The sequence below is a fragment of the Macaca thibetana genome, chromosome X (genome assembly GCF_024542745.1).
Source record: "Macaca thibetana thibetana isolate TM-01 chromosome X, ASM2454274v1, whole genome shotgun sequence".
Taxonomy (NCBI): Eukaryota; Metazoa; Chordata; class Mammalia; order Primates; family Cercopithecidae; genus Macaca; species Macaca thibetana.
The window spans coordinates 70383668-70410247 of record NC_065598.1 but is presented as its reverse complement, the minus strand read 5'-3'; the positions used below and the strand labels follow the sequence as shown (position 1 = coordinate 70410247).

General features: G+C 38.4%; 1 long non-coding RNA gene across 1 annotated transcript in view; it reads right to left on the bottom strand.

The window, feature by feature from the left end:
- Window positions 1–7609: 7609 nt before the first annotated feature.
- The window catches only part of LOC126946340 (uncharacterized), a 66087-nt gene continuing 47116 nt past the window's right edge, over window positions 7610–26580 (bottom strand). Inside the window, exon 2 of the long non-coding RNA XR_007722642.1 lies at window positions 7610–26040. This is a non-coding gene — a long non-coding RNA (uncharacterized LOC126946340). The remainder of the gene's footprint in view (window positions 26041–26580) is intronic.

Sequence of the window (26580 nt, the reverse complement as noted above, 5' to 3'; positions counted from 1 at the left end):
GCCTTGCTCTCCAAGGCATCCCAATCAACATCATCTGGATTTGGATCAGCCTCCACTAGTGCAACAGTGGCAGGATCACTTGGCAAGGCCCCAAGCCCTATTTCTTTAGTAGTTTGCTAACCTCCTCAGAGATCATGGGAGAGTTGGCAAAGAAATGTTCTGGCCTTTTAATTTGAATCATTAAGTTCTTTGTCATCACACACAATGGGGTTAAACCAACAGGGTAACACAGAGGATAAGGGGATCAAGAGTGACAGAAGGAAGACAGAAACATATGGATTGTAGATCCCAGTGCCACTGCTGCCAGTGAGATGTTGTCATCTCCCCAATGAAGTAGGCACCCCTCTTGTCATGCTGGAAAGTCTAGCCCCAGATACTGCCTCACCAATTCAGTGTGTAGTCAGAGTACATCTTCCTCTTGCCATCTACTAAGGCTTACACTGGCCCAGTATCTTCCTGACAGCCCCTTAGCACAGGTTACTCCCTTTAGCTTCTCAGTAATAAGCCATTCGAATCTGGGCAAGGCCTTCAGAATACAGTCAACTTAACTGTGACTAGTAGTTCCCATTCAGGAGAGTGATAGTGATCATGGTTGCCTCTCTTGCTGTACTAAGGCGGGTGATTGTTGGTTCTTGGGGAGAACTCCGACTTTCTAGGGCACACTCAATTTAGGGAGGGGAGTTTTGGTGGTAGTTGATAAAGACAATAAGCAGCAGTACGCAGCAGCACAGACACACATCAACAAGCCATGGAGCCTTCTCAAATGGTGTTAGCCAGGTAAGAGGGCCAGCTAACAAGCCAAAAGCAGTCTAAAGGCATTTTGTTGTGTATCTCGTGGTCATGACCACTCTGCTTGATGCACTAATTGCTCTATCTATCTATCTATCTATCTATCTATCTGTCTGTCTGTCTGTCTGTCTATCTATCTATCTATCTACATTATATAGCAAGGGAGGTTGTCCTGGATGTTTACAATGTATCTCTTACGGGATACCTCTTTATCCTGGAGGACAGCCTAATGCCTAAGAGTCCAACCCACTTGACCATGATCAGGTGTCCTTTTGATAAGAAACATGTTTATACTGGAAGATTCCCTGGTGGCTCTTCTCTGATCTCTGTCCAGTTTATTCCTATCAAGATAGTCACTCTCTAGGAAAGCTCTAACCAGGAGGAGAGTTAGATTCAGGTGTGATGGTCAGGTGAGACACAGAAGAGGCAGCACACACACACAAAAAGGATATATGAAATAACAAGCAGTTTTATTACTTACAGATCTCTGAGAGAAGAGGGCAGCATGCCTCACAGGGCAATTGGGAAATGGGGAGTTTTTCAAGATATGTATGCTCCAACAGTGGGTGAAGAGCAAGAAAGAGGAGTGAGGAACCTAAGGGCCAAAGCCTTTATTGAGGTCCAGGATGTTACCCAAGCAGGTTTCCTAAGGAGAGTTCTAATTGTGGCTTTAAAACAAGCAGGCACATGCTCCATGAAGGCATGCTGTAACTGAAAGGTGGTCACTGTGGTGCATCTGCATAGTCAGTACAGAGTGTGGAGGTCTGTGGGTGAGTCAAGTAGGTTGTATTGAGCTATTCCAGAGCAAGATGGCCACCAGGAGATGGTTGCATAAGGCAGTTATCTGGATCAACCAAATTGAGGAACTAAGAGGAGATAGAAAACTGCAAACTGTTAAGGGTGGCTAAGCCCTGCTTCTGGCCTAAGAAAGTCCAATTTATGCTTAAAAAGGATACTGAGGCAACATAAAATTATAAATATTCACTAAACTGTTTTCCATAGCAGTCATACCATTCTTCCTACCAGTAGTGCACAAGAGTTCTAATTTCTTCACATTCTTGCCAATGCTTGTTATTTTCTGTTCTGTTTGTTTTGTTTTCAGAGTAGACATCCTAATGGGTGTGAGGTGGCATCTCACTGTGGTTTTGTTTTGCATTTTTCTAATGATTACTGATGTTGAACATCTTTTCATATGCTTGTTGGACATGTATATATCCTCTTTAGAGAAATGTCTTTTCAAACTCATTGCCCATTTTTCAATCAGGTTGGTTTTTTTGTTGTTTTGTAGAAATTCTTTATATATTCTTGATATTAGCTGATTATCAGATACATGATTTTCAAATATTTTCTCCTATTCTGTAGGTTGCCTTTTCAATTTGTTGACTGTCCTTTGATAGTTTTTTATTTTGATTCCGTCCAATTTATACCTACATTTACTTTTGTTGACTGTGTCTTGGTATTACTTATATCCAAGAAATCACTGCCAAATCCAATGTCATGAAGCTTTTCGTCAATATCTTCCTCTAAGAGTTTATAGTTTTAGCTCTTACATTTAGGTCTTTGATCCATTTTGAGTTAATTTTTGTATATGGTGTATACATTCTTTTGTATGTGGATTTCTAGTTTTCTCAACACCATTTGTTAAGGAGACCATCCCTTCCCCATTAAATAAACTTGGAACTCTTGTCAAATACCATCTGGCCAGTTCCATTCATGTTGTTGCAAATAGAACAGGGTGTCTATATTCAATAACTTAATTGTACATTTTAAAATAATGTAAAGAGTGTAATTGGATTGTTTGTAACCCAAAGGATAAATGCTTGAGGGGATGGATACCCCATTATTCATGACGTGCTTATTTCACATTACATGTCTATATGGAAACATCTCATGTACCTTATATACACCTACTATGTGCCCAAAACATTTAAAAATGAAAAAAAATCCTTTGACCATATATGCAAGGATTTGTTTCTGAGCTCTCTATTACATTGGTCTATATGTGTGTCTTTATGCTTAATTTTTACATAAGTTGTAATCTTTGAAAGTCCTGTTTTAACTTACATAGGGACATATTAACTATTTTAACTGGAGGTTTGTTGGGTCCCATTTTATCAAGTCAATGTGTAAGTGCCAAAGACTTAATTTAATTCTAATTTTTAATTGATTATGCTGTAGCATCTATGCTCAATATTGAATATTTTAGATCAGTGGGTACTATAACCATGGAAAATGTAGGCAAGTCTACAGTAAAAGTGAAACATATGTGCTTTTCCTCTATTTTATGTTTGGTTACTTTTCTAAGATTATAAAGGATATAATGTTTATTGTTTCCTTGCTGCTGTTGCGATTCATCTCCAGACCCAGTGGGTGTAAGAGATCACAACCTTGGAAACCAGAGGTGCAATGCTTTCTGGAAAAGAAAAGGGGGAGAGAGCACTTTATCCCTGCTCTGCTTAAGACCCCTGACGAGGTCATGCAATTGATTGAAGATAAAGAGCTCCAGGTATAACTATAATCTGAGCCCTAGGAATTGATTAAGCCTATGGAGCTTTGTTCATTGGTGCATTTTAGCAAGTGTTTATTATTTAGGTTTACATGATTATTATATACAATTTGTTATATAAATTTTTAGTAAATTTTAGTACCTAAATTTTGGATTTCTAATTGGGTCAAATTCTGGATGTGTGTGTGTATATATATATATATGAAATCCAAATTTTTTATATATTTTAATATACTTTGTATTTTTATAGTAATATGTGTGTATACATATTACTATAAAAATACAAAGTATATTAAATATACAAAGTATTACATATTTATACATGTAATTTCTATTACCTTTTATTTTCTCCCTCTGTATTTAGGAGTTTTAGCTTTAGCTTTTTTTTTTCTTTCTCTACTTTTTTGTGTGTGAGGTGGAGCTTCTAGATGCCTAAAGCCACCATTTTTAGTTTTTGTCTCTTGTTGAAAACTCTGTGTGGTTTAGGTATTTACAGAGAGAGAGAGGGAAGGGGACCTGTAGCCTACTTTCAGGCAGCTTTACTTCCAAGCTTTTCGATACACCTTCCAGGAATTGGGGTTTGCACCTATGGAGCTATAGCAGTCTCTCCTTGGGACAGTTATCCTCCTTGTCTGAAGTGTCAATTCTTTTTCATTTCCCTTCCTCCCTCCCTTCCTCCCTACCTCCCTTCCTCCCTTCTCTTTCTTTTGCTTTGGTCTCATCTGCCTTTATTTTTTCCTTTAAGCATCTACCAAATGAAGTCCTAGGGGTCCTGAGCAGGCCTGTACAGAGTGGCAGCCACCCTCTTTAGAGGGTCCACACTGACCTCTGAGAGATCTGGGTCCATGTCCAGGAGAGTGACAGTGGCCTTATCGGTATTTTTGAGGTTCCAGATTTGTGAGCATAAGGCTCCTGGCATACAACAACATTCAAGAAGTGCAGGAGATCAGAGTGGTGGGAGAAACTAGGGAACGGAGCAGGTCTTCTGAAAGGTTGGAAGGCTTTGCATAGCTTTGGGGGAGAATAGCTGAAGGCAGCTGTTTTCTAACCCTGAGGCAGAGGTCGAGGAGTAGGTACAAGGGAGTGTAGGGGACTTTATCTTAAACAGGCTTGTTTACTTATGTTGACCAGGAGCTGACCTTTGATCATCCACGTGTATGACGTTCCATGAAAGGGGAATAATAAATGTTAATTACCTACAGGTTGTGTGGGCTCCAGGTTTTTGGTATTGTGCCTGCACTGAATAAAATCAAGCAGCTCCAGCTTCTGAGGGCTGCTGCACTTTTGCCACTAGAGCCAGGCAGTTCCCTAGCTGCTCTTACACTGCATACCTGTGTCTGAGTACTCATTTCATCTGTTGGTCGGCCAGGGTCTGTGAGACAGCCCTGGCAAAGAAGGTCCATGCATATTATTGAGGTATTTTATATTCCTCAATCAATTGCATGACCTTCTCAGGGGTCTTAAAGAGATCAAGGATAAAGTGCTCTCTCCCTCTTTCCTTTTTCATTGAGCATTATGCCTCTGGTTTCCAAGGGTGGGATCTCTTGCACACCCCTGGGTCAGGAGATGAACTGCAACAGTAGCAAGGCAAGCAACACCACAAGAACACCTTTTGCTGGGTGCCATGCCATGACCCTGAGGTGGAACTCCTCACACTTACTGTGTGTGGTTTGCAACACGAGGGTCTCCAAAGGGCACTCTTCCTACTCAACAGGGCAGGCTAAAATGTATGGTAAAATAGTAGCTTAGTTTGTCCCACCAATCAGTTCTGCACTGTCAACTGATCATCCTTACTCATCAGGCTTGTCCCATGACCCTTGGAGGGAAGTCACACCTTACTCTGTTCACAAGAACCTTTAATATATTTATTAAAGCTAGTCAATGTAAAAATAGGCGCCCCAGGAGCATCTTCCTGGGATCTAGGCAAGTAACTCAACTCAGACCAGAACTTGGGGAGAACTCAACTTTCAAGTTCTAAATTTAGGGCTGGAATCCATGGCAACACCCAGCAAATACAACAAATAGCAATTTCAGCCACAGTGCAAGTGTATGCCAGAAGGTAGTAGTATGTTTTCAGGCTTCTGATGCCATCTGGTGAAACCAACTAGTAAGCCAAGAGAAGTCTAGTGGCATATTATCCCAGTGTGAGGCCAAACCACCCTGCTTGCTGCATGAAATGTTTTACAATATAGTTTTATCACTATTCAGGTATGGTGAGTCCAACAGATCAGATGAGGATTACCATTGAAAAGATAGTTTGTGATACAGATCCTAAGAAGAAAGGGCATACCACAACATGGGGGGCCATATGAGGAAGGAGTGAGGCCAGTCACGAGGCAGAGAGAGGGAGGGGAAATGTGAACAAAAGCCTTTATTGTGGTTTCCCAGGGAAAGAACAGGTGTGGAAGAGTAAGCAGGCTTATGATTGGCTAGTTTTAGCAGGTACTAGAGCATAAGGGTTGTCCCTAGTTTTCTAATACCTGGTCGTGGGTTGATCAGGATGGTTAGATAGTTGTCCAGAGTGTAAAAGACCAATAAAAGAGATGGTTGAGGGGTACGGGCTTTATAGTGGTTGATTTACATAGAAAAAGAACTCTAACAGGTCTGTTGTTTACTATTTTTAGGAATTGGACATATTTCCTTTTTTTTTTTTTTTTTTTTTTTTGAGACCGAGTTTTGCTCTTGGTGCCCAGGCTGGAGTGCAATGGTATGATCTCAGCTCACTGCAACCTCTGCCTCCCGGGTTCAAGTGATTCTCCCACCTCAGCCTCTTAAGTAGCTGGGATTACAGACATGCGCCATCACACCCGGTTAATTTTGTGTTTAGTAGAGATGGGGTTTTTCCATGTTGGTCAGGCTGGTCTAGAACTCCTGGCCTCAGGTGATCTGCCCGCCTGGGCCTCCCAAAGTGCTGGGATTACAGGCATGAGCCACCGTGCCCGACCCATATTTCTATATCTTATAGTCACCTGAATGCAATTATATACATACTGGTTTATGAAATTGTTTTAAAGTCATTAAAAATACATGCATTTATAATATATATTTAATTATACAATTTGTTTTATTATACTTTAAGTTCTAGGGTACATGTGCACAACGTGCAGGTTTGTTACATATGTATACATGTGCCATGTTGGTGTGCTGTACCCATTAACTCGTCATTTACATTAGGTATATCTCCCAATGCTATCCCTCTCCCTCTCCACACCCCACGACAGGCCCTGGTGTGTGATGTTCTCCACCCTGTGTCCGAGTATTCTCATTGTTCAATTCCCACCTATGAGTAAGAACATGCAGTGTTTGGTTTTTCATCCTTGTGACAGCTTGCTGAGAATGATGGTTTCCAGCTTCATCCATGTCCCTACAAAGGACATGCATCCTTTTTTATGGCAGCATAGTATTCCATGGTGTATATGTGCCACATTTTCTTAATCCAGTCTGTCACTGATGGACATTTGGGTTAGTTTCAAGTATTTGCTATTGTGAATAGTGCCGCAACGTGTCTTTATAGCATGTGTGCATGTGTCTTTATAGCAGCAGGATTTATAATCCTTCGGGTATATACCCAGTAATGGGATGGCTGGGTTACATGGTATTTCTAGTTCTAGATCCATGAGGAATCCCCACACTGTCTTTCACAATGGTTAAACTAGATTACAGTCCCACCAACAGTGTAAAAGTGTTTCTATTTCTCCACATCCTCTCCAGCACCTGTTGTTTCCTGACCTTTTAATGATTGCCATTCCAACTGGTGTGAGATGGTATCTCATTGCGGTTTTGATTTGCATTTCTCTGATGCCCAGTAATGATGAGCATTTTTTCATGTGTCTGTTGGCTACATAAATGTCTTCTTTTGAGAAGTCTCTGTTCATATCCTTTGCCCACTTTTTGATGGTTTTTTTTTTCTTGTAAATTTGTTTGGGTTCTTTGTAGATTCTGGATATTAGCCCTTTGTCAGATGAGTAGATTGCAAAAATTTTCTCCCATTCTGTAGGTTGCCTGTTCACTCTGACGGTAGTTTCTTTTGCTGTGCAGAAGCTCTTTCATTTAATTAGATCCCATTCGTCAATTCTGGCTTTTGTTGCCATTGCTTTTGGAGTGTTAGACATGAAGTCCTTGCCCATGCTTATGTCCTGAATGGTGTTGCCTAGGTTTTCTTCTAGGGTTTTTATGGTTTTAGGTCTAACATTTAAGCCTCTAATCCATCTCGAATTAATTTTTGTATATGGTATAAGGAAGGGATCCAGTTTCAGCTTTCTACATATGGCCAGCCAGTTTTCCCAGCACCATAGGGAGTCTTTTCCCCATTTCTTGTTTTTGTCAGGTTTGGCAAAGATCAGATGGTGGTAGATGTGTGGTATTATTTCTGAGGGCTCTGTTCTGTTCCACTGGTCTATATCTGTTTTGGTACCAGTACCATGCTGTTTTGGTTACCATAGCCTTGTAGTATAGTTTGAAGTCAGGTAGCATGATGCCTCCAGCTTTGTTCTTTTGACTTAGGATTGTCTTGGTAATGCAGGCTTTTTTATGGTCCTATATGAACTTTAAAGTAGTTTTTTCCAGTTCTGTGAAGGAAGTTGTTGGTAGCTTGATGGGGATGGCATTGAATCTATAAATTACCTTGGGCAGTATGGCCATTTTCACGATATTGATTCTTCCTATCCATGAGCATGGAATGTTCTTCCATTTGTGTCCTCTTTTATTTTGTTGAGCAGTGATTTGTAGTTCTCCTTGAAGAGGTCCTTCACATCCCTTGCAAGTTGGATTCCTAGGTATTTTATTCTCTTTGAAGCTATTGTGAATGGGAGTTCTCTCATGATTTGGCTTGCTGTTTTTCTGTTATTGCTGTATAAGAATGTTTGTGAATTTTGCACATTGATTTTGTATCCTGAGACTTTGCTGAAGTTGCTTATCAGCTTAAGGAGATTTTGGGCTGAGATGGTGGTTTTCTAGCTATACAACCATATCATCTGCAAACAGGGACAATTTGACTTCCTCTTTTCCTAATTGAATACCCTTTCTTTCTTTCTCATGCCTGATTACCCTGGCCAGAACTTCCAACACTATGTTGAATAGGAGTGGTGAGAGAGGGCATCCCTATCTTGTGCCAGTTTTCAAAGGGAATGCTTCCAGTTTTCGCCCATTTAGTATGACGTTGGCTGTGGGTTTGTCATAAATAGCTCTTATTATTTTGAGATACGTCCCATCAATACTTAATTTATTGAGAGTTTTTAGCATGATGGGCAATTGAATTTTGTCAAAGGCCTTTTCTGCATCTATTGAGATAATCATGTGATTTTCGTCTTTGGTTCTGTTTATATGCTGGATTACATTTATTGCTTTGCGTATGTTGAACTAGCCTTGCATCCCAGGGATGAAGCCCACTTGATCATGGTGGATAAGCTTTTTGATGTGCTGTTGGATTTGGTTTGCCAGTATTTTATTGAGGATTTTTGCATCAATGTTCATCAGGAATATTGGTCTAAAATTCTCGTTTTTTGTTGTGTCTCTGCCAGGCTTTGGTATCAGGATGATGCTGGCCTCACAAAATGAGTCAGGGAGGATTCCCTCTTTTTCTATTGATTGGAATAGTTGCAGAAGGAATGGTACCAGCTCCTTCTTGTACCTCTGGTAGAATTTAGCTGTGAATCCATCTGGTCCTGGACTGTTTTTGGTTGGTAGGCTATTAATTATTGCCTCAATGTCTGAGCCTGTTATTGGTCTATTCAGGGATTCAACTTCTTCCTGGTTTAGTCTTGGGAGGGTGTGTGTGTCCAGGAATTTATCCATTTCTTCTAGATTTTCTAGTTTATTTGCATAGAGGTGTTTATAGTATTCTCTGATGGTAGTTTGTATTTCTGTGGGATTGGTGGTGAAATCTCTTTTATCATTTTTTATTGTGTCTATTTGATTCTTCTCTCTTTTCTTCTTTATTAGTCTTGCTAGTGGTCTTTTGTTGATCTTTTCAAAAAATCAGCTCCTGGATTCATTGATTTTTTTGAAGTGTTTTTTGTGTCTCTATCTCCTTCAGTTCTGCTTTGATCTTAGTTATTTCTTGCCTTCTGCCACCTTTTGAATGTGTTTGCTCTTCCTTCTCTAGTTCTTTTAATTATGATGTTAGGGTGTCAACTTTAGGTCTTTCCTGCTTTCTCCTGTGGGCATTTAGTGCTACAAATTTCCCCCATACACTGCTTTAAATGTGTTCCAGAGATTCAGGTACGTTGTGTCTTTGTTCTTATTGGTTTCAAAGAACATCTTTATTTCCGCCTTCATTTCGTTATGTACCCAGTAGTCATTCAGGAACAGGTTGTTCTGTCTCCATGTAGTTGAGCGGTTTTGATTGAGTTTCTTAATCCTGGGTTCTAGTTTGATCGCACTGTGGTCTGAGAGACAGTTTGTTATAATTTCTATTCTTTTACATTTTCTGAGGAGTGCTTTACTTCCAACTATGTGGTCAATTTTGGAATAAGTGCATGTGGTGCTGAGAAGAATGTATTTTCTGTTGATTTGGGGTGGAGAATTCTGTAGATGTCTATTAGGTCCACTTGGTGCACAGCTGAGTTCAATTCCTGGATATCCTTGTTAACTTTCTGTCTCGTTGATTGGTCTAATGTTGACAGTGGGGTGTAAAAGTCTCCCATTATTAGTGTGTGGGAGTCTAAGTCTCTTTGTGGGTCTCTTAAGGACTTGCTTTATGAATCTGGGTGCTCCTGTATTGGGTGCATATATATTTAGGACAGTTAGCTCTTCTTGTTGAACTGATTCCTTTACCATTATGTAATGGCCTTGTCTCTTTTGATCTTTGTTGCTTTAAAGTCTGTTTTATTAGAGACTAGGATTGCAACATCTGCCTTTTTTTGTTTTCCATTTGCTTGGTAGATCTTCCTACATCCCTTTATTTTGAGTCTATGTGTGTCTCTGCACGTGAGATGGGTCTCCTGAATACAGCACACTGATGGGTCTTGACTCTATCCAATTTGCCAGTCTGTATCTTTTAATTGGAGCATTTAGCCCATTTACATTTAAGGTTAATATTGTTATGTGTGAATTTGATCCTGTCATTATGATGTTAGCTGGTTATTTTGCTTGTTAGTTGATGCAGTTTCTTCCTAGCATCGATGGTCTTTATAATTTGGCATGTTTTTGCAGTGGCTGGTACCAGTTGTTCCCTTCCATGTTTAGTGCTTCCTTCAGGAGTTCTTGTAGGGCAGGCCTGGTGGTGACAAAATATTGCATTTTTTATTCAATTCTGAGCTGATGTTGATGCTGTATGGAAATGCTAAGTTACAGACTGACTTTTTATACTGAAAATTTGTTGAAGTGTTGTATCTAATCTAGGAGCTTTGGGGCTTTGAGGTTTTCTATGTATAAAATCATGTTGTCTGCAGAGTTAGTTTTACTTCTTTTCCTATTTGGATGCCTTTTCTTTCTATTAGCTGATTGCCCTAGGTGGAACTTCCAGTAGTAGTATGTTGAATAGGTGTGGTGACAGTGAACATCCTTGACTTGCTCTGGTCATAAAAGGAATGCTTCCAACTTTTGCCAATTGATTATGAGGTTGGCTGTGAGTTTGTAACACATGGGTCATTATTTTGAGATATGTTTCTTCAATGCCTAATTTGTTGAGGGTTCGTAACATGAAGTAATGTTAAATAAATTGTTTCTGCATCTATAGAAATGATCATGGTTTCAACTCTGCTTATGTGATAAATCATATTTTTTTCCCTAAGTTCTGTATGTTGAACCAACCTTGCATCACACAAATATAGCCTCCTTAATCATGGGGAATTTGCTTTCTAATATGCAACTGGATTAGGTTTGCTAGTATTTTCTTGAGAATTTTTCCTTTTAAGCTCATCAAGGATATTCGTCTGAAGTTTGTGTTGTCTCTGCCAAGTTTTGGTATCAGGATCATGCTGGCTTCACAAAATGATTAAAGGAGGAGTTCTTCCTCTTTGATATTTTGGAATAGCTTCACTAGGCATTTCACCAGCTCTGTTTTACATATCTGGTTGTATTCAGCCATAAATCCATCAGGTCCAGGTGGGGTTGGTAGGGTTATTACTGATTCAATTTCAAAACTGGCTAGTTACTTCTTGTCTGCTGCTAGCTTTTGAATTACTTTACCCGTTTTCTGATTCCTCTGTTTGTGATATAAGCTTGTTATATTGAGATACGGAACTTGTTAATTTCTGCTTTAACTTCATTATTTATACCAACATAATTATCAAGTTGTTTAATTTCCATGTAATTGTATAGTGTTAAGTAATTTTCCTTGTGTTGATTTCTATTTTTATTGTGTTCTGGTCCAAATACGTTTAGTATGATTTTTACTGTTATTTGAATTTGGTGGATTGTTTTATGACCCACTGTGTAGTCGACTATAGAGTATGTGCTGTGTGCAGATGAGAAGAATGTGTACTCAGTGGTTTTCGGGTGGAGATTAATATGGATGTCTGATAGGTCCATTTGGTCAAGTGTCAAATACAGGACTAAAATATCTGTTAGATTTCAGCCTCAGTGATCTCATAGTGTCAATGGGGTGGCGAAGTTTCCCACTCTTACTGTCTGCTTATCTAAGTCTCTTCATAGGTCTGTAGGAACTTCTTTTATGAACACACATGATTCTGTGTTCAGTGCATATATAGTTAACTCTTCTTGTTGAGGTGAACCCTTTACCATTATAAAATATCTTTCTCTGCCCTTATTGATAATTGCTGTTTTAGTCTATTTTCTATGAAATTAGGATAGCAATCTGTCCCTCCTCCTTTTTCCTGTTTGCTTGGTAGACTTTTCTCCATCCTTTTACCTTGAGTCAATGGGTGCCATTACTTCTGAAATGGGTTTTAGGAAGACAGCATACAGTTGGGTCTTTTTTATCCAACTTGCCTCTATCGTCTATTAGGACAGTAGCCTATTTAATTTCAAACTTAACACTGATATGTGGATATTTGATTCTGTATTACTATTAGTTGGTTGCTGGTTATTCTGCAGAGTTAATTGTGCATTTGGTTTATAGTGTCAGTGGTCTGTGTACCTAAATGTGCTCTTTTGGTGGCCAATAATGGTCATTCCTTTCCATATTGAGAACTCAGTTAAGGATCTCTGGTAAGGCAGGTCTGGTGGCAATGAAATGCCTTGGCACTTCCTTGCTTGTAAAGCATCTTATTTCTCCATCTATAAAGCTTAATTTGGCTGAATATGAAATTATTGGTTGGAATTACTTTGTATTAAAAATGCTGAATATAGATATGCATATCTTCTGGCTTGTAGGGATTCTGCTGAAAGGTATGCTGTTAACCTGACGGGCTTCCATTTGTAGTTTACCCGGGCCTTCTCTATAGTTGTTTTGGACATTTTCATTCATTTCAAAAGCTGTCTGGGGGACGGTATTTTGCAGTGTTCTCAGAATTTCCTGAATTAGAATTTTGGTCTCTCTAGAAAGGCTGTGGAAAAAATTCATGGGCAATAAACTAGAAAGTTGCTTGCTTTCTCTGCCTCTTTCAGGAATGTCAGTGACTCATAGGTTTGAATGCCATATTTCATAGAGATTTTGTTCAGTTTTTAAATTTTTAAAAGTATTTGTCTGACAGTGAATTCAACTAATCTTAGAGCTCTGAGATTCTCCTTAGCTTCATCTACTCTGTTAATACTCCCAATTACATTTGTAATTATGTAGTGTGCTTTTCAGCTCTACCAGATTTTAAAATGAACATTTCAGTTTTCAACATCTGTATTGTTTTATTGTGTTCCTTAAATTCCTTAGGTTTCAACTTTCTCCTGAATCTCAATGATCTTCATTCATACCCATATTCTTTACCCTATGTCATTTAACCCATCTCAGCCTGGTTAAGAACCTCTCCCAGAGAGCTATTATGGCCCTTTGGAAGTTAGAAGACATTATGGCTTTTCAAACTGCCAGAGTTCTTGCAGTACTTCTTTCTCATGTATGTGGACTAATATTCTTTCAATCTTTGAAGATGCTGTGCCTTGTATGATGTTTTTCTTTTATCTTCTTCAATGCCCTTGGGGATTGATTGAGGTGTAAAGTGGGTTCAGTTGACTGGCTTCATTTCTGGAAGGTTTTAGGGGGCCAAGGCTCACCTCCGGATTCCTGGGCTGCATGCTCTAACTCTGGGGAAACAGGGTCAAGAAAGGAGGCTGTGTTCTGTGGTCCCTCAAGGTTAGAAACAAGGTGAACTGGAGAGGCTGATGTGTTCCTGTTACACTGTCCACAGTATTCAAATAGGGGGTGGCATCCATAGTATTTCATTGGGTTGGCAGTGGGATCCAGGCTCACTTGTTCATGCCAACAGCCTCAACAGCATGGAAGTGTGTACATGTGTCAGATGGGGAGGCGCACTGGAAGAGGAGGTTTTAACATCACCCATACTAGAACTCATGCCACTGGCTGCAAGATATAAGGCCCTGGAGGAGGCTAGTTGTTGCCACCCATGTGCACATTTGCACTTGGGGCAGAATGGCAGGTGTGGAGTTGCTGGTGCCCATTCACACCAGTAACAAGAAGGGGTGAGGTTACCGTTGTTCATGCACACAATTGCACAGGTGATGGCAGAGCAGGAGCGGGATTACAAACACCTATAAACACATTTATGCTGGCAGCACTCAACCTGTGGAGTCTGGTCTGCTGGAGCTCTCTGATAGGCCAAGTTTAGTTTCAATACATGCATTGGTGTTCACATTCGGTTTTGGTTAGTGTTACATTGTCATATAATTTTAAGTCAGGTAATGTGATTACTCCAGCTTTGTTCTTTTGGCTCAGGATTACTGTCTATTCTTTGTCTTGTTCCTGTTTCTGTGAAAAACTAACACTGGCATTTTGAAACTATAGATTGCTATATGTAGTATGGGTTTTTAACAATGTAACTTCTCCCACTAAATGAGCATGCAGTATCTTTTCATTTATTAGTGTCCTATTCAATTTCTATCAATGACTCATAGTTTTCACTGTAGATACATTTTACTTGATTGGTTAAGTTTCTTCCTATGTATTTTATTTGTATCTATTGGGATATTTATAATTCTCCCTTTCTAATATGAATGTCCTTATTTGTTTCTCTTTTATACTTGGTCTAACTAGAACTCCCAGTAATGTGGTGAACTGAAGTGCTGAACATGGGCATTTTTAACTTCTTCCAAATCTAGCAGTATGCTTGTCAGTTTTCCTTGCTCAAAAGGACAGTGTAAGTTCAACTGCCAGTCTATTGAGATATCTTATACTCCATATCCAATTTTGTGATAATTTTTAATAAAATATTAAATTTATAAAATACTTTTTGGACATCTATTACATTATAGTTACTGACTTTGTTATATGACATAAAACTAACTGATTTGCACAGCTTGAACAATCCATGCATTCCTAACATTAATCCACCTTGATAAGTATGAATTATATTTTTAGTGTGTTGAATACAGTTTACTAGCATCTTCTGGATTTTTCCATCTGTGTGAATCAGACATATTTGCCTTCTGGGGTTTATTGTTGTTTGGGGGTTTTTGGACCTTTTCTTTTAGTTATCAGGGAAACACTGGCCTTGTAGAATGAAACTCAAAGTATTTGCTCCTTTTCCATTCTTTGAAATTTTGCTTAGTTGGTCCTCTCTTCCATTCTTCTTTCCTTCCTGTATTCCATTAAGTAATTTTTTTCTGATAGTATATTTTAATTCCTTGCTTTTATTTTCCAGAGTTTTTGCATGGTTGTTGTCAGGAGGCTTGCAAAAAACATCATATAACCAATAATTTTAAATTAATGACAAGGTATCTGTAATCACAAGGAATGACCAAGAGAAAACCAAAGAACTCCACACTTTATCTCCACCCTACATGCTATGATCTTGTTATGTTTATCTATCTCTAATATTTTTGTAGTTATAATTTTAATAGAATTACCTTTTAGTCTTCCTACTAAAAATGAGTTTACATACCACAATCACAGTATTATTCTATATTTGTGTACCTCCTCTTTCTATGAGTTGTAAACATTCAGATGTTTTCTTTTTGCTGATTAATGTCTTTATTCAGACTGAATTACTCTTTCTAGCATTTCATGTAAGACAGGCCTGATGTTGACAAAAATTCCTCAGCTGTTGTGTGTCTGGTGTTTATTTTTCAAGTTTGAAGAATATTTTGCAGGATTTCATATCCTGATTTGGCAGGTTATTTCCTTCAGCACTAAATATGTCATCATACTCCCTCCTAGCCTGTAAACTCTTCACTATCGGATGTATCAGAGCTCCTTTATACATTATTTGCTTCTGTTTTCTTGCAGCTTTTAGGACCATTTAAATTTTTCTCTACCTCTGAACATTTGATTGTTACATTCCTTGACATAGCCTTATTTTGGTTGAATCTGCTTTTGTTTTTTACTGTCTTCTACCTGGGTAATAACATCTAGATATACACATACATAGCTCACTGCAACCTCTGCCTCCCGGGTTCAAGAAATTCTCGTGCCTCAGCCTCCCAAGTAGCTGGGACTACAGGCATGAGCCACCACACCCAGCTAACTTTTGTATTTTTAGTAGAGATGGGGTTTCACCATGTTGGGCAGGCTCATCTCGAACTCCCGACCTCAGGTGATCCACCCACCTCGGCCTCCCAAAGTGCTGGGATTATAGGCGTGAGCCACCATGCCCGGCCTATTTCTCTAAACTTTCAACTCCAAACTCTCCCTCTTAAACAATGATAACTCTGAGATTTGTGCTTTCAAGATTATTTTCTTCACCTTGTAGGCATGCTTCATACTTTTTTGTTCTTTTTGCTTCTTTCTGCACTCACTGTGCATTTTCATATAGCCTGTCTTTAATAATATTGATTCTTGTTCTGCTGTATCAGTTTTGCTGTTGAGACCTTCTGGTGCATTTGTCCAGTCAATCATTATTTCTCAGTTCCAGTATTTCAGTTTGGTTACCTATTGTTTCAGTATTCATTACATTTCTTTAATAAATTCCTGAATTGCTTTTCTGCATTATCATGGTGTTTGCTATTTTCCCAAAACGTTTCTCCTGAATTCTTACCCTGACATCACACACATCAGCATCTCATTACGGTCGGTCAGTGGCTACTTCGTTTGTATATGTGAGATCATAGTTCTTAGCTATTTTGAGTTTCCTGTATGAGACAACATAACTACATCACTCCAAAACTAGATCCCATAGTCCTTTTGGAGATGCCACGTCTCCTGGATGGTCTTATGCTTGTGGAATTTCTCCAGTGTCCAGGCATTTAAGAGTGAGGTATTTATTCCAATCTTTGCAGACTGCTACTTCGTAGCTGCCCTTCTTCACAGGGCGTCCCCAAAATTAAATGTGATTGTGGTGTTTTATCTAAGAATGTGGTCACTGCAACCATTTCATCACTAGAGGGCGCCCTAGGACCAGGAACACAGTCAGGCTTAAAGCCTCCCACATACACAGCCTCGGTGGACCTGGGGAATACAAGGGTAGAACTGCCTGGGTTACTAGGCAAATTATCTCACTATTTCGTTCCCCCAACAGGAATAAGCCTCTGTGTACTCAGTTGACAAGAGTTGAGGAAGGGTTACTAAAGTCCCCTACTATTACTGTATTGCAGTTTCTGTCGCTTTAGGTCGCTTACACTTTGCTTTATATATTTTGGTGTTCTGCTGCAGGATGTATATTTACGATTTTTATACCCTCTTCCTGAACTGACCCTTCGTAAGTATTTACTACATAATACTTTGTCTCTATTCACACCTTTTCACTTAATACATATTAAGTGAAAATTTTCTCCTATCTGATACAAATACAGATGCTATTTATTGATTTCCATTTGAAACCTTTTTGCATCCCTTCACTTTTAGTCAATGTATATATAAATTAATTTTTTACATACACCATATAATTGGGACTAATTATCATTATTATTATTTTGAGACAGAATTTCGCTCATTGCCCATGCTGAAGTGCAGTGGCCTGATCTCCGCTCACTGCAACCTCCACCACCCAGGTTCAAGCGATTCTCCCGTCTCAATCTCCCAAGTAGCTGGGATTACATGCGCATGCCACCAAGTCCGACTAATTTTTTTGTATTTTTATTAGAGAGGCGGTTTCATCACATTGCTCAGGCTAGTCTCTAACTCCTGACCTCAGGTGATCCGCCTGCCTTGGCCTCCCAAAGTGCTGGGATTACAGGCGTAAGCCACTGCGCCCAGCCGATTTTTAAAATATCCACTGAGTCACTCTTTTTTCTTTTTTTGGGGATCCTAGAGCAATATTATTATTGATAGGTAAGAAATCACTACTGACATTTTGATTTGTACTTTTTTGTCGTTTTGCAAATTATTTTTCTTCCTTCTCCCATTGTGGTTAAGTGACTTTATTTGGTAGTATCTCATAGATAAAAGTATATTTAAACAGATAATAATTTTCATCATAAGGAATATAAACAGCCAATCAATTTTATACTTCAATTCCCCCACATTTTGACTTTCTCATGTCTATTTTTATATTGGCTATATTTTATGATGCTGCTGTACTTACTTTTCATAGACTTGCATCTTACTCCTTGTATTATGGATATGAGGCTTAAGTAAAAGAGTATTAATTTATTCTGAATTTGCCTATCTTTTTGCATTGGCCACTGAGGTCTGTAATGTCAAACTTTCTCTTTGGACATTAGCACATTTTTCTTCAGGATAAAGAAGTTAGATTTTTTTTTTTTTGAGACGGAGTCTTGCTCTGTTGCCCAGGCTGGAGTGCAGTGGTCGGATCTCAGATCACTGCAAGCTCCGCCTCCCGGGTTTACGCCATTCTCCTGCCTCAGCCTCCCGAGTAGCTGGGACTACAGGCGCCCGCCCCCTCGGCTGGCTAGTTTTTTGTATTTTTTAGTAGAGACGGGTTTTCACCGTGTTAGCCAAGATGGTCTGGATCTCCTGACCTCGTGATCCACACGTCTCACCCTCCCAAAGTGCTGGGATTACGGGCTTGAGCCACCGCGCCCGGAGAGAACTTAGCATATCTTGAATGACAGTCTAGTGATGAATTCTCACCATGTTCTCTTTTCTTTCTGTAAACGATGTTCTCTCAGTCTTTCAAAGAAATCTTCTGTGGTTATAGTATTGTTGGTTTTTTCCTTTAGCATTTTATGTCACTTCACTCCCTCCTGGTATGTACAATTTCTGATCAGAGGTCTGTTAACAATTGGAAGTATATAATGTTATTTGCTTTCCTCTTGCTGTTTTCAGTGTCCCTTCTCTTTGTAGTATGTTTTTGAGATTATATATATACGTTGGGGTATTCTTATTTAAACAATCTATTTGGTCTTTAACATTGTTGTACCTGAATAGTAGTACTTTCCTCTACATTTGGAATGTATTCTGTTATTTCATTGAATAAGCTTTACTGTCCTGGAAATTCCAAAACTACCACTTGACCAACAATGATTATTTAATTTGCTGCTTGGACGTTATTCTCTATATCCTGTAGATATTCTCTAGACCTTTTCGCTGTATTTTTTAAATCTCTACAGATTCTCCAATACCCTATCTTTAAGATCACTATTTTTTTATGCTTGATCCATTCTGCTATTGACAACCTCTAATAATTATTTCAGTTGAAACAATTATTTCTCACTTGCAATATTTGGTATATTTTATTATTTCACTCTCTTCATCAAGTTTCTAATAAATTCTTGGATTTCTTTTCTGCATTATCTTGGGTTTTGCTACATTTCCTTAAAATTGCATTTATGAATTCTCGATTCGAGAGTTCAAACATTACCATCTCATTAGGGTTGGCAACTGGCTCCATGCTTTCTCTGTTCAGGGTAGTCATGGTTATTGGCTTGCTGCTGTTTCTTGTAGATGTATGCCTATAGTTTGACATTGAACAATTATATATTTATTGCAGTCTCAGCTCTCTAGCTTCTTTTGGTCTTCCTAGAGTATGTTTTCTTAGATATTACTTGTAGTTCTCTGTCAAGACTACTTAATCTGTGAGTGCTGCCTGTTTTAGATTTGACTCAGTTCTCACAAACATTTGGAGCATTGCCCATCCCATATAGGGATCCCAAAGTCAATCCTCTGGCCGTGCAGGAAGGTTGCATAGGCATTTGTGCAAAGAACTATGAACTCTGCCTAATACATTATAGTGCTGCTGAACAGCCACTCTGACTTGGCAACTACGTTGTTTGACGTAAAGATAATTATTTTTCAGGCTGGAGTAGTGAATCTCAACTGGCCCAATTGTCTTTCACTGCCATCATGGGATTTTCTTTCTACAGGCACACACAATACTTCCCATGTGTTAAGCTACAAATAGCTTTTCAACAAGAGAAATCAAGATGGTGAAGAAGCTGTCTGTGTGCCAAAATCTCACATTTATCCCATGTTGAATTGGTGAATGTCGATAAAATTTTCTGCACATTATGGCAGATACATAGGAGTCTCATAAATACAGAAGAAGCCTTTTATCATCTGCTCCAAGTTTTTCACTTCTCTGTAGTCTAAGGAAATGTCTCAGCCTCAGATTTCAGTTCTGGGATATAACTTGTGATAATATTGGTGCTGGATATATTACTGAAGTTCTACGGGGGTGAGTAAAACCAGAGTGTTTTTACTCTGAGATTTTGGTGACCCATTATGTTCTTGATGTCACACCTTATATATATTTATATCACATATGGCTAAACGAATTGTTGTAATTATTAATAGTTCTGTAGATGGACATCATGGCAGGTGCCCATAATACCATCGAATCAGAAGGCTGAGGAAGGAAAACTGCTTAAGCCCAGAAGTTTCAGACCAGTCTGAGCAACATAGCAACAGCCATCTCATTAAAAAAGTTTTGTATTAACGTTAACAATAAAGATACACGTTATTTGTACACCACCATTACAGTATGTCAGTACTGTGAATTTGAGTTTTTACTTACCTTTTACCAGCGAGTTTTATACATTCATGTTTTTGTGTTATGCATGAGCTGCTTCTTTCAATTTGAAGAATTCCCTATAACATTTCACTCGTTTTAATGAATAATGAGAGAAAAAAGGTGAAGTCTTCAATATTTCTGGATCCGTTAATATTTTCAGTTTATTTTCCAGATATATTAAAATTCTGTATAGTTTCATCCAAATATTGGAATTTAGGAATCATTCCAGATAATTTTCCCTGTCCTTTATTTCTCTGTTCCACCCTTCCTTTGCTAAGTGTTCACATTATCATTTTTCTATCTCTTGCTTATAAGTTGTTACCCTCCTGTATTATATTAAAACCATTTTTCTAGGTGCTTTACATATTTCCATATTATGTTAAAATAAAAATTCACAAAATGCTGCAAATACAGTACAGTTTACACATACCACTCACCCAATTCTCCCCAATGGTGATATTTTCCATTAACATTGTACAATATCACAACCAGCACACTGACACTGGTGAAATGTGCATGTTTACATGACATTTTATCACATGTATACATTGTTGTAACCACTGCATGAATCAGAATGCAGAATTAATCCATCATTAAAAACGTACCCCTTCCACTAGTCTTATAATCACATACGACCCTAACTTCCACCATCCCTAACAGATGACTATGAACAGTGTTCTCTAAACTATTTAATTTCATCACATTAAGATACATAAAAATAAGCATTATATTACAACATGAAATGGGTTTTTCCTTCAGAATTGAGAATCATCTAAGAATTATTTGTATAGTAATAGTTTATTCGTTTTAATTTTTGAATTGTATCACACAATATGGAAGTAACAAACTTCTTTAACTGTTTACCTGGTGAATAACATGTGAGTTGTTTCCAGGTTCTATTACAAATAAAATTTCTGTGAACAGTCAAGTGCAGGTTTGGTCTACACATAAATTTTCAGTTCTATGAAATAGCCCATGAGAGTAATTGCTAAGCCTAACTGTATGTGTGTGTTTAGTTTTAAAAGAAATTGCCAAATTATTTTCCAGTGTGGTGTGGTATACAGTTTTATATTCCCATCAGGAATAAAGATTCAATTTTTTCTGCATGCTTCTCAGCCTTTGGAATCATGATGTTTTAACTATTTCAGCTACTGAAATAAATCTGCTGTAAGCCAGGTGTGGTGGCTCACACAAGTAATTCCAGCACTTTGGGAGGCTGAAGAAGGTGGATCACCCGAGGTCAGGAGCTCGAGACCAGTTTAGCCAACATGGAGAAACCCCTCTCTATAAAAATACAAAAAAAAATTAGCTGGGTGTGGTGGCGGGTGCCTGTAATCCCAGCTACTAGGGAGGCTGAGGCAGGAAAATCACTGGAACCTGGGAGGTGGAGGTTGCAGTGAGCCGAGATCACACCACTGCACTCCAGCCTGTGTGACAGAGGCAGACTGCGCCTCAAAAAAAAAAAAAAAAAAAAAAAAAAAACTTCCTTAATGTCTCATCATAGTATTAATTTCCATCATGTCCTTATTGACATTTCCATATCTTCAGGATAAAGTTCTTTCATGACTTTTGCTCATTTTCTAATTTAAAGCTTTGGATTTTTAATACTGTCATTTGAGAATTATGTAAATATTCTAGCCATAAGTCCAAAGTTGGATATGAGATTTGAAAACAAAGGGCCAGGCACAGTGGCTCACACCTATAATCCCAGTACTTTGGGAGGCCGAGGCGAGTGGATCACCTGAGGTCGGAAGTTCGAGACCAGCCTGACCCACTTGGAGAAACCCCGTCTCTACTAAAAATAACAAAAAAATTAGGCGAGCCGTGGTGGCACGTGCCTGTAATCCCATCTACTGGGGAGGCTGAGGCAGGAGAATCACTTAAACAAGGGAGGCAGATGTTGCGGTGAACCAAGATCGTGGTGAACCAAGATTGCGCCATTGTACTCCAGCCTGGGAAACAAGAGCGAAACTGTATCAAAAAAAATAAAAATAAAACATCTTCCATGAATATAGTATTTTCATACTATTTATGGGTATTATGCAAACTAAAAGCATTAAACTTTGATGTCCTTCCCTTTTTCAATTTATTTCCATTAATGAACTATCCTTCTGATGCTGAAATCTTTTTTTTTTTTTTTTTTTTTGAGATGGAGCCTAGTTCTGTTGCCCAAGCTGGAGTGCAGTGGTGCAATCTTCACTCACTGCAACCTCCGCCTCCCGGGTTCAAGCAATTCTCCTGCCTCAGCCTACAGGGATTGGGATTACAGGCATGCACCACCACGTCCAGCTAATTTTTTTGTATTTTTAGTAGAGACGGGGTTTCGCCATATTGGCCAGGCTGGTATCGAACTCCCGACCTTATGTTCCGCCTGCCTCGGCCTCCCAAAGTACTGGGATTACAGGTGTGAGCCACCGCACCTAGCGATGCTTAAGTCTTCTAATCCACAAATATGAGATGTCTTTCCACATACTTAGATATTCCTCAATTCCTCTGACAACTATTTTGTGGTATTCACAGTTCATGCTGAATTTCACTTTATCCCAGACTATTCTGCCTTAATAATATTGTAAATAAAAATGTTTCAATGATTTCACTTTTGACTTCTTTAATAATTATAGAAATACAACTAATTTTTGGATTGTAATCTTAAATCACAAAAACTTGCTGAGGTGATGTTATTGGAATCCAAATTTATTGGATCCACTGGGGTTGTGTATGTACAAAATCATGTCATCTGCAAAAGGTTTTGCTGCTTCCTATTTAAAAATTTTTCCTTCTTTCCATATGCAATGCAATTAATGTCACAGAACCTCCAGTACACTGTAGAACAGAACTGGCAAGACTGTTTTATCCTGTCCTTGCTCCTCATCTTACAGAGAAAGCATTCTTTAAATATTAAGTGTAACATTAGTTTTGAGGGTTTTTTTTTTTTCTTTTCTTTTCTTTTCTTTTTAGAGACAACAGGGTCTCACTCTGTTGCTCAGTCAGGAGTAAAGTGGCATGATCATAGCTCATTGTAACCACGAACCTCAGCTTCCCAAGTAGCTAGGCCTACAGGCATGTGTCACCACATCTGGATTTTTTTATTTTTATTTTTTAAGATACAGAGTATCCTTACATTGCCTAGGCTGATCTCAGACTTCTGGCCTCAAGTAATCCTCCTGCTTTGGCTTCCCCAAGTGCTGGGATTAAAGCCATGGCACCAAGTTCTAGGTGTCAGTTCTTAAAATATGCCCTTTACTAGGTTGTGGTTTACTTCTTAGTTTACCAAATACTTTTCCACAATCTATTTTTTTTTCTTTCACTTTTTTTTTTTTTTAAACATAGTCTTGCTGTGTCAGCCAGGCTGTAGTGCAGTGGCACAATCTCCGCTCACTGCAACCTCCACCTCCTGGGTTCAAGTGATTCTACTGCCTCAGCCTCCCGAGTAGCTGGAATTACAGGCGCCTGCCACCATGACCACGTAATTTTTGTATTTTTAGTAGAGATGGGGTTTCACCACGTTGGTCAGGCTGGTCTCGAACTCCTGACCTCAAGTGATCTGCCCACCTCAGCCTCCCAAAGTGCTAGGATTACAGGCGTGAGTCACTGTGCCCAGCCCATGGCTATTATTATAAAGTCAAAAACAAACAAACAAAAAAAACAGATTCTGGTGAGGTTACAGAGAAAAAGGAACACTTACACACTGTTGGTGGGAGTGTTAGGATTACAGCGTGAGCCTCTACTCCCAGCCATCCACAATCTATTGAGATGACCACGTTGTTTTCTTCCTTCAGTCTGTTGCACTAATCATTTCCAGCTGATGAAATAATGTTGCATTCCAGGGATACATTGTACTGGGTACTGGTGTACATTCCTATTTATATGTTACTGTATTTGGTTTGCCAAAATTTACTAGAAAATTTTGCAGATCCACTCATAAGCGATATTATCACTGTTTTCCCTGCATATGATATGTTTCACTTTGGTATCTAGATAACAATACCATCATCGAACCAGTAAAAAATATTACATGCTCTTCCAAGTTTTTAAAACGTTTTTATTGAATTGGTAATTTTCATGTGTTTGGTAAAATATACAAAAGAATTCATCTGAACTGGGGAATTTACGTGTGTGTCGGAGCAGGGGTGAGAACTTTTAAATTACCAATTTATTGTCTTCACTTTGTTCTTGAACTAGTTGTGGTAGTCAGTGTCTTTCTAGGAATTTGTCTATTTCCAGAAAGATACTTGTTAAAATATTAATCCCTTGTATGAATTAAGGTCATTAGGAACATCACTTTTTACATTTCTCATTTTTGTAAGACTTTATTTTATAAATAAGTCAACGCAATGTACTTTTCCTAATATTTTCACCTTCCCAAATAATCAAATGTTAGCTGTGTTTCTCAATTATTTTTAATTCTCTATTGACACACTAAACTTTATTTCCTTTCTGCTTTAATTTGCTCTTTTTTTACTCTATTTTCTAAAGTTGGAAAGTTAGGTTAGAATTTGAAGTACTTCTCATTACAATGTTCATAGCTATTAATTTCACTGTAAGCACTGCTTTACACATCTCACAGAATTTGATATGTTGTTTCTGTTTTCATTCACCTCAAAGCATTTTCTGATTTCCTTATAAATTCTCCTGTGACTTGCTGGTTATATCACTTTTTTTTTTTTGGGGACAGAGTCTTCCTGTCACCCAGGCTGGAGTGCAGTGGTGCGATCTCACCTCACTGCCACTCGCCTCCTATGCTCAAGTGATTCTCATGCCTCAGCCACCGGAGTAGCTGGGACTACATGCACACACCACCATGCCTTGCTAATTTTCTGTATTTTTAGTAGAGACAGGGTTTCACCATGTTGGCCAGGCTGGTCTTAAACTCCTAACTTCAAGTGATCCACCCTCCTTGGCCTCCCAAAGTGCTGGGATTACAGGTGTGAGCCACCACACTAAGCATAACACTTTTTAAATTTGCACAAGTATGTACAGTTCCTATCTCTGTGTTATTTCTAATTTCATTAAACTGTAGCCATTCTAAAAGGTGTAAGGTAATATCTTGCAGTTTTGATTTGCAACTCACTAATGATTAGAGATGTTGAGCATTTTTTTCACGTATCAATCGGCCACTCATGTCTTCCTCTGAAAAATACAAGTTGAGGTCCTTTTCTAAAGATAGTTGGTTTCTTGCTATTGAGCTTGGGTTTCTTACATATATTGGATATTAGTCCCTTATCAGACATATGATTTGAAAATGGTTTCTCAAAACCCGTGTCTTCACTCTGTTAACTGTACCCTTTGCAGTGCAGATGCTTTTTAGTTTGATGCAACTCAAGTTGTCTGGCTGTTTTTGCTACCCATGCTTTTAAGGATGTATCCAAGAAATCATTGCCCAGAACATCATCACAGAGCTTTTCCCCTATATTTTCTACTAGTAGTTTTACAGTTTCAAAGGCAACATTTCAGGCTTTAATCCATTTTGATTTTTCCATATGCTATGACAAAAGGGTCCAATTTCAAACATATATACAGATATCTCAAAACAATTATCTATCTATCTATCTATCTATCTATCTATCTATCTATCTATCCTCTCCCCATTCTTTGTGCCACTTTTGTCAAAAATCAATGGTATGAAAATGCATGAGTTATGTCTGGGCTATGCTGTTCCACTAGTCAGTGAATCTGTTTTTATATGCTGGTACCATAGTTTTTTTGATGATAATGGATTACAAAATCAGGTAGAGTGATGCCTCCAGCTGTGTCCTTGTTGCTCAAGATTACTTTGATTATTTAATGTCTTTTGTAGTTCCATACAAGTTTTAGAATTTTTTAGTATTTCTGTAAAAAAATAAAAAAGAGACATTGAAATACTGATTACACAGAATCTGTATGTTTCTTTTGGCAGTACGAAAATTATAACAATATAAATTTCCCAATCCATGTAGAAAGAAAAATTTCTATTTTTGTAATCTTCAGTTCGTTTCATCAATGTTTTCAGTATACAGATCTTTAACATACTTGGTTAAATTCATTCATAAGTTTGTTTACCTAGTAAATAGTGTAAATGTCATTAGCTTCTTGATTACTTTTTTGAAATAGTCTGTTCTTAGTGTAAGGAAATGCTACAGACTTAATTGTCGATTTTGTACATGGTACTTTATGGAATTCATTTTATTAGTTCTATAGTTTTTTTTTTTTTTTAAATGGAGTCTTTAACATTTTCTAGCTGTAAGATAATCAGGATCGACAAGTTTTTTTCTTCTTTTCCTACTTAGAGGTCTTTTATTTCTCTTGCCTAAACGCTCTTGCTATGACTTCCAGTACAACACTGAATAGAAGGAAAAAAACTGGCATCCATGTCTTTCTTGTTCCTGATCT